Below are 13,533 nucleotides of genomic sequence, written 5' to 3'. Positions count from 1 at the left end.
AAAAAGTTAAAAGAACACGATTCAACTGGAACATGTGGAAATTCAACGAAAAGCTGCTTGATGATGAACCATTTGTGCGCAGAGTTAAGGAAAAGATAACAGAGTTGATGACAAATGAGGGTGAATATTTTACTGCCACATGGGAGGAATTTAAGATTCAAGTTAAGTTCATTGCAATAGAAAGAGGAAGCAGCCTTCAGCACGATAAATTACAGAAACAAAGAGAGCTGCAAAGACAGCTAGAATATCTGTCAAGCGCACAAAATGCGGGTCACGATCTATTAGCTGAAAACGTAAAGAAAGTAAGACACGAGCTTGAAGTTATCGACGCCGAGCGATACAAAGCAGCAGTTATACGCGCTAGAAGCGAACGCCTATGGATGGGTGAGATACCAAACAAACGGGCAATGAGCGATGAAAAGCGTCACGCGTCAAGAAATGAGATCCAACAGATACGTCTTCAAAACGAGGTGACGTCAGACGCTTCGTCGATTGAGAAAGCTTTTGTGGAACACTATCGCGAATTGTTCGGCAATGTGACTCCTTCTGGACTGGCCTTCGAGAGTGAATTCATGAGCGAGATGCCAAGGTTGGATGACGACGTTAGAGAAAGTCTTGAGAGACCAATAGCTGTGTCCGAGATTGAAAGGGCGATAGAAGAACTGCCATCAGGCAAATCGCCAGGGCCGGACGGCCTAGGCGCCGCTTTTTACAAGGCATTCAGTCAGGAGTTTGCGTGTATATTGCACCGACTACTCTCAGAGGCGTATGAATTTAAAAAAAGTACCACCCTCATTCCAGACTTCGCACATAGTATTAATTCCGAAAACCGATGAACGGGAAAAGCTCCTTTCAGTAAGTTCATACAGACCGATAAGTCTGACCAACACAGATTACAAAATATTTATGAAAGTACTGGCTCGACGATTTCAAAGCGTGATTCAGCAGCTTGTAGGGCCACACCAGACGTGTGGCATTAAAGGCCGCACCATTTTCACGAACACCCACATTGCAAGGAATGTGCTTGAATGTTGCGATGCCATTGGGGGTCGGGTGGCCATGTTGCAGCTAGACCTTGCGAAGGCGTTCGACCGGGTGTCACATGAGGTGCTTTTCGCTATACTGCAGTACTGTAATGTTGGGAGCGTCATTGTAGATGGCGTTAAAATGGCTTATGAAGACTGTTACATGCAGCTTATAGTTAATAAGTGTCTTAGTTCGCGGGTGCCACTCCGCTCGTCTGTACGGCAAGGCTGTCCCTTGTCTCCCTTGCTTTTTGCCCTGTACCTCGAACCCTTTTGTATGGCAGTCATACGGAATGAAAACATTCGTGGTTTTAGGCTGCACGCCGCAGAAGTTAAAATGCTAGCTTATGCAGATGACGTCGCCGTCTTTTGTGAAGACAGGGAAAGCGTGGTCGAGGCTGTCCGCCTTGTAAGATCCTTTTGTAGGTACACTGGTGCCCAGATAAACTTCGAAAAAAGTGTTGGGATATGGCATGGAAGCTGGGACGCGACACCCACAAAATTCGCCGGTATGCAGTGGACTACAGTGCCTCCACTGTATCTAGGAGTGCCCCTTGAGCACTATCGGGACTCGACACAGTTGTGGACCGGCCAAATAGAATCAATGAAAGAAAAGATAAAAGGATGGCAGGGCCGGGGATTGTCAGTGTTTGCACGTGCTTCAGCTTGCAATATATTTTTAATTGCCAAAGTTTGGTACATACTGCAAGTAATGTTCATGTCCCGTGTAAACGTTCAAAAAATGCATCGAGTGTTTGCTACCTTCATCTGGAACTCCACTTGGGAGCGATCCAGTCGAACAAATCTCTTTCGCACAGTTCGAAATGGGGGCCATGGGCTCTCACACTTGTTCATTAGACAGATCGTATCGCGGTTCATCTTCCTGCGAGATGAAAGAAATGTTTTCCTCCGTACGGTCATTCAGGCGAAAATGGCAACAGAACTGCCTGAATTTGTTGTGTCCACATCTAGTGCTATCACTAGAGCGACTGGGTACTATCGTGAAGTCGTTGCATCTTTTAGAATACTCTGCGCACGTTTTTCGCTGGAGTACTTGTGCTCAGTGAGAAGAAAGAAACTGTACGCAGATTTAGTTGACAGTATGTTACCTATCCCACTGTATAGGAGTGTTTACTGTGGAGGCCCAGGAAAAGATGTGCTGAAACGAGTCAAAAGGATGCCTGTAAGACCTGCTGCGAAAACTTTCTTTTTCCACCTACACACGAACACCCTCCCCGTTAAAGTATGGCTAGAACAGAAAGGAATATTCGTACACTGGACTACCGATTGCCGGCTGTGTAAAAAGCCTGAAACAATTGAACACGCCTTCATTGAGTGTTGGGACGCTGTCTTTCACTGGGACATCTTGCAGCGCACTCTTAAAAAAGAACTCCCCATAAACCCCTATGGAATTCGGTTCCTTCCAGTTGAAAGCGATGACGGGCCACCGTTCGACATGTTCATGTTGCTGGGTCTCCACAGTTTGTGGAAAACAAGAATGGCTGTACGTCATGCTGATGTGAATGTGTGCTCTGCGCGAGAGAACTTCATTGAAAGTATGTCACTATTACGAGAAGTGTATCGTGCACAAAGCGAAACCCCAGACTGGGTTAGCATCCTTGATGAGCTGGTGTGCCTCAAGAAATTTTAGCGACCATCCCACCTGATGTGATGTGGGTGCACTGTGTATATGGATTTGTTTTTTTTTTTGTGTGTTAATGTCTAAGCAGGCAATAAAGAAAAAAAAAAGCAGTCGTGGCCGAGCGGTTAAGGCGATAGACTAGAAATCTATTGGGGTCTCCCCGCACAGGTTCGAATCCTGCCGACTGCGTGCATGCCTTTTTTGCAAGCCTGTGCGGCTTCGTGCGCATTCTTGCAGAGGAAGCAACTGTAGAATAATTAGTTTCCACGTCTCTTCGCGTAAAATTGAAGCGGGGGCACGTGCCCGACCTCAACGAACCTAAGAAACAGACGAGCGTCTTGCAACTGAATTTATACCTAATAATGGCCTTTTAGAGCACCTTGTTGTAAGCTGCAGTCGTGGCCGAGCGGTTAAGGCGATAGACTAGAAATCAATTGGGGTCTCCCCGCACAGGTTCGAATCCTGTCGACTGCGTGCATACCTTTTTTGGAAGCCTGTGTGGCTTCGTGCGCATTCTTGCAGAGGAAGCAACTGTAGAATAATTAGTTTCCACGTCTCTTCGCGTAAAATTGAAGCGGGGGCACGTGCCCGACCTCAACGAACCTAAGAAGCAGACGAGCGTCTTGCAACTGAATTTATACCTAATAATGGCCTTTTAGAGCGCCTTTGTGCAAGTTGCAGTCGTGGCCGAGCGGTTAAGGCGATAGACTAGAAATCTATTGGGGTCTCCCCGCACAAGTTCGAATCCTGTCGACTGCGTGCATACCTTTTTTGGAAGCCTGTGTGGCTTCGTGCGCATTCTTACAGAGGAAGCAACTGTAGAATAATTAGTTTCCACGTCTCTTCGCGTAAAATTGAAGCGGGGGCACGTGCCCGACCTCAACGAACCTAAGAAACAGACGAGCGTCTTGCAACTGAATTTATACCTAATAATGGCCTTTTAGAGCACCTTGTTGTAAGCTGCAGTCGTGGCCGAGCGGTTAAGGCGATAGACTAGAAATCAATTGGGGTCTCCCCGAACAGGTTCGAATCCTGTCGACTGCGTGCATACCTTTTTTGGAAGCCTGTGTGGCTTCGTGCGCATTCTTGCAGAGGAAGCAACTGTAGAATAATTAGTTTCCACGTCTCTTCGCGTAAAATTGAAGCGGGGGCACATGCCCGACCTCAACGAACCTAAGAAGCAGACGAGCCTCTTGCAACTGAATTTATACCTAATAATGGCCTTTTAGAGCGCCTTCGTGCAAGTTGCAGTCGTGGCCGAGCGGTTAAGGCGATAGACTAGAAATCAATTGGGGTCTCCCCGCACAGGTTCGAATCCTGTCGACTGCGTGCATACCTTTTTTGGAAGCCTGTGTGGCTTCGTGCGCATTCTTGCAGAGGAAGCAACTGTAGAATAATTAGTTTCCACGTCTCTTCGCGTAAAATTGAAGCGGGGGCACGTGCCCGACCTCAACGAACCTAAGAAACAGACGAGCGTCTTGCAACTGAATTTATACCTAATAATGGCCTTTTAGAGCACCTTGTTGTAAGCTGCAGTCGTGGCCGAGCGGTTAAGGCGATAGACTAGAAATCAATTGGGGTCTCCCCGCACAGGTTCGAATCCTGTCGACTGCGTGCATACCTTTTTTGGAAGCCTGTGTGGCTTCGTGCGCATTCTTGCAGAGGAAGCAACTGTAGAATAATTAGTTTCCACGTCTCTTCGCGTAAAATTGAAGCGGGGGCACGTGCCCGACCTCAACGAACCTAAGAAGCAGACGAGCGTCTTGCAACTGAATTTATACCTAATAATGGCCTTTTAGAGCGCCTTTGTGCAAGTTGCAGTCGTGGCCGAGCGGTTAAGGCGATAGACTAGAAATCTATTGGGGTCTCCCCGCACAGGTTCGAATCCTGTCGACTGCGTGCATGCCTTTTTTGGAAGCCTGTGTGGCTTCGTGCGCATTTCTGCAGAGGAAGCAACTGTAGAATAATTAGTTTCCACGTCTCTTCGCGTAAAATTGAAGCGGGGGCACGTGCCCGACCTCAACGAACCTAAGAAGCAGACGAGCGTCTTGCAACTGAATTTATACCTAATAATGGCCTTTTAGAGCGCCTTTGTGCAAGTTGCAGTCGTGGCCGAGCGGTTAAGGCGATAGACTAGAAATCTATTGGGGTCTCCCCGCACAGGTTCGAATCCTGTCGACTGCGTGCATGCCTTTTTTGCAAGCCTGTGTGGCTTCGTGCGCATTCTTGCAGAGGAAGCAACTGTAGAATAATTAGTTTCCACGTCTCTTCGCGTAAAATTGAAGCGGGGGCACGTGCCCGACCTCAACGAACCTAAGAAGCAGACGAGCGTCTTGCAACTGAATTTATACCTAATAATGGCCTTTTAGAGCGCCTTTGTGCAAGTTGCAGTCGTGGCCGAGCGGTTAAGGCGATAGACTAGAAATCTGTTGGGGTCTCCCCGCACAGGTTCGAATCCTGTCGACTGCGTGCATACCTTTTTTGGAAGCCTGTGTGGCTTCGTGCGCATTCTTGCAGAGGAAGCAACTGTAGAATAATTAGTTTCCACGTCTCTTCGCGTAAATTTGAAGCGGGGGCACATGCCCGACCTCAACGAACCTAAGAAACAGACGAGCGTCTTGCAACTGAATTTATACCTAATAATGGCCTTTTAGAGCACCTTGTTGTAAGTTGCCGTCGTGGCCGAGCGGTTAAGGCGATAGACTAGAAATCTATTGGGGTCTCCCCGCACAGGTTCGAATCCTGTCGACTGCGTGCATACCTTTCTGGAAGCCTGTGTGGCTTCGTGCGCATTCTTGCAGAGGAAGCAACTGTAGAATAATTAGTTTCCACGTCTCTTCGCGTAAAATTGAAGCGGGGGCACATGCCCGACCTCAACGAACCTAAGAAGCAGACGAGCGTCTTGCAACTGAATTTATACCTAATAATGGCCTTTTAGAGCGCCTTCGTGCAAGTTGCAGTCGTGGCCGAGCGGTTAAGGCGATAGACTAGAAATCTATTGGGGTCTCCCCGCACAGGTTCGAATCCTGTCGACTGCGTGCATACCTTTTTTGCAAGCCTGTGTGGCTTCGTGCGCATTTTTGCAGAGGAAGCAACTGTAGAATAATTAGTTTCCACGTCTCTTCGCGTAAAATTGAAGCGGGGGCACGTGCCCGACCTCAACGAACCTAAGAAGCAGACGAGCGTCTTGCAACTGAATTTATACCTAATAATGGCCTTTTAGAGCGCCTTTGTGCAAGTTGCAGTCGTGGCCGAGCGGTTAAGGCGATAGACTAGAAATCTATTGGGGTCTCCCCGCACAGGTTCGAATCCTGTCGACTGCGTGCATACCTTTTTTGCAAGCCTGTGTGGCTTCGTGCGCATTCTTGCAGAGGAAGCAACTGTAGAATAATTAGTTTCCACGTCTCTTCGCGTAAATTTGAAGCGGGGGCACATGCCCGACCTCAACGAACCTAAGAAACAGACGAGCGTCTTGCAACTGAATTTATACCTAATAATGGCCTTTTAGAGCACCTTGTTGTAAGTTGCCGTCGTGGCCGAGCGGTTAAGGCGATAGACTAGAAATCTATTGGGGTCTCCCCGCACAGGTTCGAATCCTGTCGACTGCGTGCATACCTTTTTTGCAAGCCTGTGTGGCTTCGTGCGCATTTTTGCAGAGGAAGCAACTGTAGAATAATTAGTTTCCACGTCTCTTCGCGTAAAATTGAAGCGGGGGCACATGCCCGACCTCAACGAACCTAAGAAACAGACGAGCGTCTTGCAACTGAATTTATACCTAATAATGGCCTTTTAGAGCGCATTTGTGCAAGTTGCAGTCGTGGCCGAGCGGTTAAGGCGATAGACTAGAAATCTATTGGGGTCTCCCCGCACAAGTTCGAATCCTGTCGACTGCGTGCATACCTTTTTTGGAAGCCTGTGTGGCTTCGTGCGCATTTCTGCAGAGGAAGCAACTGTAGAATAATTAGTTTCCACGTCTCTTCGCGTAAATTTGAAGCGGGGGCACATGCCCGACCTCAACGAACCTAAGAAACAGACGAGCGTCTTGCAACTGAATTTATACCTAATAATGGCCTTTTAGAGCACCTTGTTGTAAGTTGCCGTCGTGGCCGAGCGGTTAAGGCGATAGACTAGAAATCTATTGGGGTCTCCCCGCACAGGTTCGAATCCTGTCGACTGCGTGCATACCTTTTTTGAAAGCCTGTGTGGCTTCGTGCGCATTTTTGCAGAGGAAGCAACTGTAGAATAATTAGTTTCCACGTCTCGTCGCGTAAAATTGAAGCGGGGGCACGTGCCCGACCTCAACGAACCTAAGAAGCAGACGAGCGTCTTGCAACTGAATTTATACCTAATAATGGCCTTTTAGAGCGCCTTTGTGCAAGTTGCAGTCGTGGCCGAGCGGTTAAGGCGATAGACTAGAAATCTATTGGGGTCTCCCCGCACAGGTTCGAATCCTGTCGACTGCGTGCATACCTTTTTTGCAAGCCTGTGTGGCTTCGTGCGCATTCTTGCAGAGGAAGCAACTGTAGAATAATTAGTTTCCACGTCTCTTCGCGTAAATTTGAAGCGGGGGCACATGCCCGACCTCAACGAACCTAAGAAACAGACGAGCGTCTTGCAACTGAATTTGTACCTAATAATGGCCTTTTAGAGCACCTTGTTGTAAGTTGCAGTCGTGGCCGAGCGGTTAAGGCGATAGACTAGAAATCTATTGGGGTCTCCCCGCACAGGTTCGAATCCTGTCGACTGCGTGCATACCTTTTTTGCAAGCCTGTGTGGCTTCGTGCGCATTCTTGCAGAGGAAGCAACTGTAGAATAATTAGTTTCCACGTCTCTTCGCGTAAAATTGAAGCGGGGGCACATGCCCGACCTCAACGAACCTAAGAAACAGACGAGCGTCTTGCAACTGAATTTATACCTAATAATGGCCTTTTAGAGCGCATTTGTGCAAGTTGCAGTCGTGGCCGAGCGGTTAAGGCGTTAGACTAGAAATCTATTGGGGTCTCCCCGCACAGGTTCGAATCCTGTCGACTGCGTGCATACCTTTTTTGGAAGCCTGTGGGGCTTCGTGCGCATTCTTGCAGAGGAAGCAACTGTAGAATAATTAGTTTCCACGTCTCTTCGCGTAAAATTGAAGCGGGGGCACATGCCCGACCTCAACGAACCTAAGAAACAGACGAGCGTCTTGAAACTGAATTTATACCTAATAATGGCCTTTTAGAGCACCTTGTTGTAAGTTGCAGTCGTGGCCGAGCGGTTAAGGCGATAGACTAGAAATCTATTGGGGTCTCCCCGCACAGGTTCGAATCCTGTCGACTGCGTGCATACCTTTTTTGGAAGCCTGTGTGGCTTCGTGCGCATTCTTGCAGAGGAAGCAACTGTAGAATAATTCGTTTCCACGTCTCTTCGCGTAAAATTGAAGCGGGGGCACGTGCCCGACCTCAACGAACCTAAGAAACAGACGAGCGTCTTGCAACTGAATTTATACCTAATAATGTCTTTTTAGAGCGCCTTTGTGCAAGTTGCAGTCGTGGCCGAGCGGTTAAGGCGATAGACTAGAAATCTATTGGGGTCTCCCCGCACAACTTCGAATCCTGTCGACTGCGTGCATGCTTTTTTGGAACCTTGTGTGGCTTCGTGCGCATTCTTGCAGAGGAAGCAACTGTAGAATAATTAGTTTCCACGTCTCTTCGCGTAAAATTGAAGCGGGGGCACGTGCCCGACCTCAACGAACCTAAGAAGCAGACGAGCGTCTTGCAACTGAATTTATACCTAATAATGGCCTTTTAGAGCGCCTTTGTGCAAGTTGCAGTCGTGGCCGAGCGGTTAAGGCGATAGACTAGAAATCTATTGGGGTCTCCCCGCACAGGTTCGAATCCTGTCGACTGCGTGCATACCTTTTTTGCAAGCCTGTGTGGCTTCGTGCGCATTCTTGCAGAGGAAGCAACTGTAGAATAATTAGTTTCCACGTCTCTTCGCGTAAAATTGAAGCGGGGCCACATGCCCGACCTCAACGAACCTAAGAAACAGACGAGCGTCTTGCAACTGAATTTATACCTAATAATGGCCTTTTAGAGCACCTTGTTGTAAGTTGCAGTCGTGGCCGAGCGGTTAAGGCGATAGACTAGAAATCTATTGGGGTCTCCCCGCACAGGTTCGAATCCTGTCGACTGCGTGCATACCTTTTTTGGAAGCCTGTGTGGCTTCGTGCGCATTCTTGCAGAGGAAGCAACTGTATAATAATTAGTTTCCACGTCTCTTCGCGCAAAATTGAAGCGGGGGCACATGCCCGACCTCAACGAACCTAAGAAGCAGACGAGCGTCTTGCAACTGAATTTATACCTAATAATGGCCTTTTAGAGCGCATTTGTGCAAGTTGCAGTCGTGGCCGAGCGGTTAAGGCGATAGACTAGGAATCTATTGCGGTCTCCCCGCACAAGTTCGAATCCTGTCGACTGCGTGCATACCTTTTTTGGAAGCCTGTGTGGCTTCGTGCGCATTTCTGCAGAGGAAGCAACTGTAGAATAATTAGTTTCCACGTCTTTTCGCGTAAAATTGAAGCGGGGGCACGTGCCCGACCTCAACGAACCTAAGAAACAGACGAGCGTCTTGCAACTGAATTTATACCTAATAATGGCCTTTTAGAGCGCATTTGTGCAAGTTGCAGTCGTGGCCGAGCGGTTAAGGCGATAGACTAGAAATCTATTGGGGTCTCCCCGCCCAGGTTCGAATCCTGTCGACTGCGTGCATACCTTTTTTGCAAGCCTGTGTGGCTTCGTGCGCATTTTTGCAGAGGAAGCAACTGTAGAATAATTAGTTTCCACGTCTCTTCGCGTAAAATTGAAGCGGGGGCACATGCCCGACCTCAACGAACCTAAGAAACAGACGAGCGTCTTGCAACTGAATTTATACCTAATAATGGCCTTTTAGAGCGCATTTGTGCAAGTTGCAGTCGTGGCCGAGCGGTTAAGGCGATAGACTAGAAATCTATTGGGGTCTCCCCGCACAAGTTCGAATCCTGTCGACTGCGTGCATACCTTTTTTGGAAGCCTGTGTGGCTTCGTGCGCATTCTTGCAGAGGAAGCAACTGTAGAATAATTAGTTTCCACGTCTCTTCGCGTAAATTTGAAGCGGGGGCACGTGCCCGACCTCAACGAACCTAAGAAGCAGACGAGCGTCTTGCAACTGAATTTATACCTAATAATGGCCTTTTAGAGCGCCTTTGTGCAAGTTGCAGTCGTGGCCGAGCGGTTAAGGCGATAGACTAGAAATCTATTGGGGTCTCCCCGCACAGGTTCGAATCCTGTCGACTGCGTGCATACCTTTTTTGCAAGCCTGTGTGGCTTCGTGCGCATTCTTGCAGAGGAAGCAACTGTAGAATAATTAGTTTCCACGTCTCTTCGCGTAAATTTGAAGCGGGGGCACGTGCCCGACCTCAACGAACCTAAGAAACAGACGAGCGTCTTGCAACTGAATTTATACCTAATAATGGCCTTTTAGAGCACCTTGTTGTAAGTTGCCGTCGTGGCCGAGCGGTTAAGGCGATAGACTAGAAATCTATTGGGGTCTCCCCGCACAGGTTCGAATCCTGTCGACTGCGTGCATACCTTTTTGGAAGCCTGTGTGGCTTCGTGCGCATTCTTGCAGAGGAAGCAACTGTAGAATAATTAGTTTCCACGTCTCTTCGCGTAAAATTGAAGCGGGGGCACATGCCCGACCTCAACGAACCTAAGAAGCAGACGAGCGTCTTGCAACTGAATTTATACCTAATAATGGCCTTTTAGAGCGCCTTTGTGCAAGTTGCAGTCGTGGCCGAGCGGTTAAGGCGATAGACTAGAAATCTATTGGGGTCTCCCCGCCCAGGTTCGAATCCTGTCGACTGCGTGCATACCTTTTTTGCAAGCCTGTGTGGCTTCGTGCGCATTTTTGCAGAGAAAGCAACTGTAGAATAATTAGTTTCCACGTCTCTTCGCGTAAAATTGAAGCGGGGGCACATGCCCGACCTCAACGAACCTAAGAAACAGACGAGCGTCTTGCAACTGAATTTATACCTAATAATGGCCTTTTAGAGCGCATTTGTGCAAGTTGCAGTCGTGGCCGAGCGGTTAAGGCGATAGACTAGAAATCTATTGGGGTCTCCCCGCACAAGTTCGAATCCTGTCGACTGCGTGCATACCTTTTTTGGAAGCCTGTGTGGCTTCGTGCGCATTTCTGCAGAGGAAGCAACTGTAGAATAATTAGTTTCCACGTCTCGTCGCGTAAAATTGAAGCGGGGGCACGTGCCCGACCTCAACGAACCTAAGAAGCAGACGAGCGTCTTGCAACTGAATTTATGCCTAATAATGTCCTTTTAGAGCGCCTTTGTGCAAGTTGCAGTCGTGGCCGAGCGGTTAAGGCGATAGACTAGAAATCTATTGGGGTCTCCCCGCACAGGTTCGAATCCTGTCGACTGCGTGCATACCTTCTTTGGAAGCCTGTGTGGCTTCGTGCGCATTCTTGCAGAGGAAGCAACTGTAGAATAATTAGTTTCCACGTCTCCTCGCGTAAAATTGAAGCGGGGGCACGTGCCCGACCTCAACGAACCTAAGAAGCAGACGAGTGTCTTGCAACTGAATTTATACCTAATAATGGCCTTTTAGAGCGCCTTTGTGCAAGTTGCAGTCGTGGCCGAGCGGTTAAGGCGATAGACTAGAAATCTATTGGGGTCTCCCCGCACAGGTTCGAATCCTGTCGACTGCGTGCATACCTTTTTTGGAAGCCTGTGTGGCTTCGTGCGCATTCTTGCAGAGGAAGCAACTGTAGAATAATTCGTTTCCACGTCTCTTCGCGTAAAATTGAAGCGGGGGCACGTGCCCGACCTCAACGAACCTAAGAAGCAGACGATCGTCTTGCAACTGAATTTATACCTAATAATGGCCTTTTAGAGCGCCTTTGTGCAAGTTGCAGTCGTGGCCGAGCGGTTAAGGCGATAGACTAGAAATCTATTGGGGTCTCCCCGCACAGGTTCGAATCCTGTCGACTGCGTGCATACCTTCTTTGGAAGCCTGTGTGGCTTCGTGCGCATTTTTGCAGAGGAAGCAACTGTAGAATAATTAGTTTCCACGTCTCTTCGCGTAAAATTGAAGCGGGGGCACATGCCCGACCTCAACGAACCTAAGAAACAGACGAGCGTCTTGCAACTGAATTTATACCTAATAATGGCCTTTTAGAGCGCATTTGTGCAAGTTGCAGTCGTGGCCGAGCGGTTAAGGCGATAGACTAGAAATCTATTGGGGTCTCCCCGCACAAGTTCGAATCCTGTCGACTGCGTGCATACCTTTTTTGGAAGCCTGTGTGGCTTCGTGCGCATTTCTGCAGAGGAAGCAACTGTAGAATAATTAGTTTCCACGTCTCGTCGCGTAAAATTGAAGCGGGGGCACGTGCCCGACCTCAACGAACCTAAGAAGCAGACGAGCGTCTTGCAACTGAATTTATACCTAATAATGGCCTTTTAGAGCGCCTTTGTGCAAGTTGCAGTCGTGGCCGAGCGGTTAAGGCGATAGACTAGAAATCTATTGGGGTCTCCCCGCACAGGTTCGAATCCTGTCGACTGCGTGCATACCTTTTTTGCAAGCCTGTGTGGCTTCGTGCGCATTCTTGCAGAGGAAGCAACTGTAGAATAATTAGTTTCCACGTCTCTTCGCGTAAATTTGAAGCGGGGGCATATGCCCGACCTCAACGAACCTAAGAAACAGACGAGCGTCTTGCAACTGAATTTATACCTAATAATGGCCTTTTAGAGCACCTTGTTGTAAGTTGCAGTCGTGGCCGAGCGGTTAAGGCGATAGACTAGAAATCTATTGGGGTCTCCCCGCACAGGTTCGAATCCTGTCGACTGCGTGCATACCTTTTTTTGGAAGCCTGTGTGGCTTCGTGCGCATTCTTGCAGAGCAAGCAACTGTAGAATAATTAGTTTCCACGTCTCTTCGCGCAAAATTGAAGCGGGGGCACATACCCGACCTCAACGAACCTAAGAAGCAGACGAGCGTCTTGCAACTGAATTTATACCTAATAATGGCCTTTTAGAGCGCCATTGTGCAAGTTGCAGTCGTGGCCGAGCGGTTAAGGCGATAGACTAGAAATCTATTGGGGTCTCCGCGCACAGGTTCGAATCCTGTCGACTGCGTGCATACCTTTTTTGCAAGCCTGTGTGGCTTCGTGCGCATTTTTGCAGAGGAAGCAACTGTAGAATAATTAGTTTCCACGTCTCTTCGCGTAAAATTGAAGCGGGGGCACATGCCCGACCTCAACGAACCTAAGAAACAGACGAGCGTCTTGCAACTGAATTTATACCTAATAATGGCCTTTTAGAGCGCATTTGTGCAAGTTGCATTCGTGGCCGAGCGGTTAAGGCGATAGACTAGAAATCTATTGGGGTCTCCACGCACAAGTTCGAATCCTGTCGACTGCGTGCATACCTTTTTTGGAAGCCTGTGTGGCTTCGTGTGCATTCTTGCAGAGGAAGCAACAGTAGAATAATTAGTTTCCACGTCTCTTCGCGTAAAATTGAAGCGGGGGCACGTGCCCGACCTCAACGAACCTAAGAAGCAGACGAGCGTCTTGCAACTGAATTTATACCTAATAATGGCCTTTTAGAGCGCCTTTGTGCAAGTTGCAGTCGTGGCCGAGCGGTTAAGGCGATAGACTAGAAATCTATTGGGGTCTCCCCGCACAGGTTCGAATCCTGTCGACTGCGTGCATACCTTTTTTGCAAGCCTGTGTGGCTTCGTGCGCATTCTTGCAGAGGAAGCAACTGTAGAATAATTAGTTTCCACGTCTCTTCGCGTAAAATTGAAGCGGGGGCACATGCCCGACCTCAACGAACCTAAG

At 48.5% G+C, this 13,533-nt stretch overlaps 27 non-coding genes across 27 annotated transcripts; all 27 read left to right on the top strand.

Moving 5' to 3' along the window:
• Positions 1-2,774: 2,774 nt before the first annotated feature.
• On the top strand, positions 2,775-2,856 carry TRNAS-AGA (transfer RNA serine (anticodon AGA)). The gene has a single exon. It is a non-coding gene; the product is annotated as a tRNA-Ser (tRNA).
• Positions 2,857-4,484: 1,628 nt separating this feature from the next.
• Positions 4,485-4,566, top strand: TRNAS-AGA (transfer RNA serine (anticodon AGA)). Its single transcript has one exon. It is a non-coding gene; the product is annotated as a tRNA-Ser (tRNA).
• A 203-nt stretch (positions 4,567-4,769) lies between these two features.
• TRNAS-AGA (transfer RNA serine (anticodon AGA)) lies at positions 4,770-4,851 on the top strand. Its single transcript has one exon. It is a non-coding gene; the product is annotated as a tRNA-Ser (tRNA).
• A 203-nt stretch (positions 4,852-5,054) lies between these two features.
• TRNAS-AGA (transfer RNA serine (anticodon AGA)) lies at positions 5,055-5,136 on the top strand. The gene has a single exon. It is a non-coding gene; the product is annotated as a tRNA-Ser (tRNA).
• A 203-nt stretch (positions 5,137-5,339) lies between these two features.
• TRNAS-AGA (transfer RNA serine (anticodon AGA)) lies at positions 5,340-5,421 on the top strand. Its single transcript has one exon. It is a non-coding gene; the product is annotated as a tRNA-Ser (tRNA).
• A 202-nt stretch (positions 5,422-5,623) lies between these two features.
• TRNAS-AGA (transfer RNA serine (anticodon AGA)) lies at positions 5,624-5,705 on the top strand. Its single transcript has one exon. It is a non-coding gene; the product is annotated as a tRNA-Ser (tRNA).
• A 203-nt stretch (positions 5,706-5,908) lies between these two features.
• On the top strand, positions 5,909-5,990 carry TRNAS-AGA (transfer RNA serine (anticodon AGA)). The gene has a single exon. It is a non-coding gene; the product is annotated as a tRNA-Ser (tRNA).
• Positions 5,991-6,193: 203 nt separating this feature from the next.
• TRNAS-AGA (transfer RNA serine (anticodon AGA)) lies at positions 6,194-6,275 on the top strand. The gene has a single exon. It is a non-coding gene; the product is annotated as a tRNA-Ser (tRNA).
• A 488-nt stretch (positions 6,276-6,763) lies between these two features.
• TRNAS-AGA (transfer RNA serine (anticodon AGA)) lies at positions 6,764-6,845 on the top strand. The gene has a single exon. It is a non-coding gene; the product is annotated as a tRNA-Ser (tRNA).
• A 203-nt stretch (positions 6,846-7,048) lies between these two features.
• TRNAS-AGA (transfer RNA serine (anticodon AGA)) lies at positions 7,049-7,130 on the top strand. Its single transcript has one exon. It is a non-coding gene; the product is annotated as a tRNA-Ser (tRNA).
• A 203-nt stretch (positions 7,131-7,333) lies between these two features.
• On the top strand, positions 7,334-7,415 carry TRNAS-AGA (transfer RNA serine (anticodon AGA)). Its single transcript has one exon. It is a non-coding gene; the product is annotated as a tRNA-Ser (tRNA).
• Positions 7,416-7,618: 203 nt separating this feature from the next.
• On the top strand, positions 7,619-7,700 carry TRNAS-AGA (transfer RNA serine (anticodon AGA)). Its single transcript has one exon. It is a non-coding gene; the product is annotated as a tRNA-Ser (tRNA).
• Positions 7,701-7,903: 203 nt separating this feature from the next.
• TRNAS-AGA (transfer RNA serine (anticodon AGA)) lies at positions 7,904-7,985 on the top strand. Its single transcript has one exon. It is a non-coding gene; the product is annotated as a tRNA-Ser (tRNA).
• A 487-nt stretch (positions 7,986-8,472) lies between these two features.
• Positions 8,473-8,554, top strand: TRNAS-AGA (transfer RNA serine (anticodon AGA)). The gene has a single exon. It is a non-coding gene; the product is annotated as a tRNA-Ser (tRNA).
• A 203-nt stretch (positions 8,555-8,757) lies between these two features.
• On the top strand, positions 8,758-8,839 carry TRNAS-AGA (transfer RNA serine (anticodon AGA)). The gene has a single exon. It is a non-coding gene; the product is annotated as a tRNA-Ser (tRNA).
• A 203-nt stretch (positions 8,840-9,042) lies between these two features.
• Positions 9,043-9,124, top strand: TRNAP-AGG (transfer RNA proline (anticodon AGG)). Its single transcript has one exon. It is a non-coding gene; the product is annotated as a tRNA-Pro (tRNA).
• A 203-nt stretch (positions 9,125-9,327) lies between these two features.
• Positions 9,328-9,409, top strand: TRNAS-AGA (transfer RNA serine (anticodon AGA)). The gene has a single exon. It is a non-coding gene; the product is annotated as a tRNA-Ser (tRNA).
• A 488-nt stretch (positions 9,410-9,897) lies between these two features.
• TRNAS-AGA (transfer RNA serine (anticodon AGA)) lies at positions 9,898-9,979 on the top strand. Its single transcript has one exon. It is a non-coding gene; the product is annotated as a tRNA-Ser (tRNA).
• A 203-nt stretch (positions 9,980-10,182) lies between these two features.
• TRNAS-AGA (transfer RNA serine (anticodon AGA)) lies at positions 10,183-10,264 on the top strand. Its single transcript has one exon. It is a non-coding gene; the product is annotated as a tRNA-Ser (tRNA).
• Positions 10,265-10,466: 202 nt separating this feature from the next.
• Positions 10,467-10,548, top strand: TRNAS-AGA (transfer RNA serine (anticodon AGA)). Its single transcript has one exon. It is a non-coding gene; the product is annotated as a tRNA-Ser (tRNA).
• Positions 10,549-11,036: 488 nt separating this feature from the next.
• Positions 11,037-11,118, top strand: TRNAS-AGA (transfer RNA serine (anticodon AGA)). The gene has a single exon. It is a non-coding gene; the product is annotated as a tRNA-Ser (tRNA).
• Positions 11,119-11,321: 203 nt separating this feature from the next.
• On the top strand, positions 11,322-11,403 carry TRNAS-AGA (transfer RNA serine (anticodon AGA)). Its single transcript has one exon. It is a non-coding gene; the product is annotated as a tRNA-Ser (tRNA).
• A 203-nt stretch (positions 11,404-11,606) lies between these two features.
• Positions 11,607-11,688, top strand: TRNAS-AGA (transfer RNA serine (anticodon AGA)). Its single transcript has one exon. It is a non-coding gene; the product is annotated as a tRNA-Ser (tRNA).
• Positions 11,689-12,176: 488 nt separating this feature from the next.
• Positions 12,177-12,258, top strand: TRNAS-AGA (transfer RNA serine (anticodon AGA)). Its single transcript has one exon. It is a non-coding gene; the product is annotated as a tRNA-Ser (tRNA).
• A 203-nt stretch (positions 12,259-12,461) lies between these two features.
• TRNAS-AGA (transfer RNA serine (anticodon AGA)) lies at positions 12,462-12,543 on the top strand. Its single transcript has one exon. It is a non-coding gene; the product is annotated as a tRNA-Ser (tRNA).
• A 204-nt stretch (positions 12,544-12,747) lies between these two features.
• On the top strand, positions 12,748-12,829 carry TRNAS-AGA (transfer RNA serine (anticodon AGA)). Its single transcript has one exon. It is a non-coding gene; the product is annotated as a tRNA-Ser (tRNA).
• Positions 12,830-13,317: 488 nt separating this feature from the next.
• Positions 13,318-13,399, top strand: TRNAS-AGA (transfer RNA serine (anticodon AGA)). Its single transcript has one exon. It is a non-coding gene; the product is annotated as a tRNA-Ser (tRNA).
• The last annotated feature ends 134 nt before the right edge of the window (positions 13,400-13,533 follow it).

The sequence above is a fragment of the Dermacentor variabilis genome, chromosome 1, assembly GCF_050947875.1.
Source record: "Dermacentor variabilis isolate Ectoservices chromosome 1, ASM5094787v1, whole genome shotgun sequence".
NCBI classification, from domain to species: Eukaryota; Metazoa; Arthropoda; class Arachnida; order Ixodida; family Ixodidae; genus Dermacentor; species Dermacentor variabilis.
This window is presented reverse-complemented; position numbering and strand designations above follow the sequence as displayed.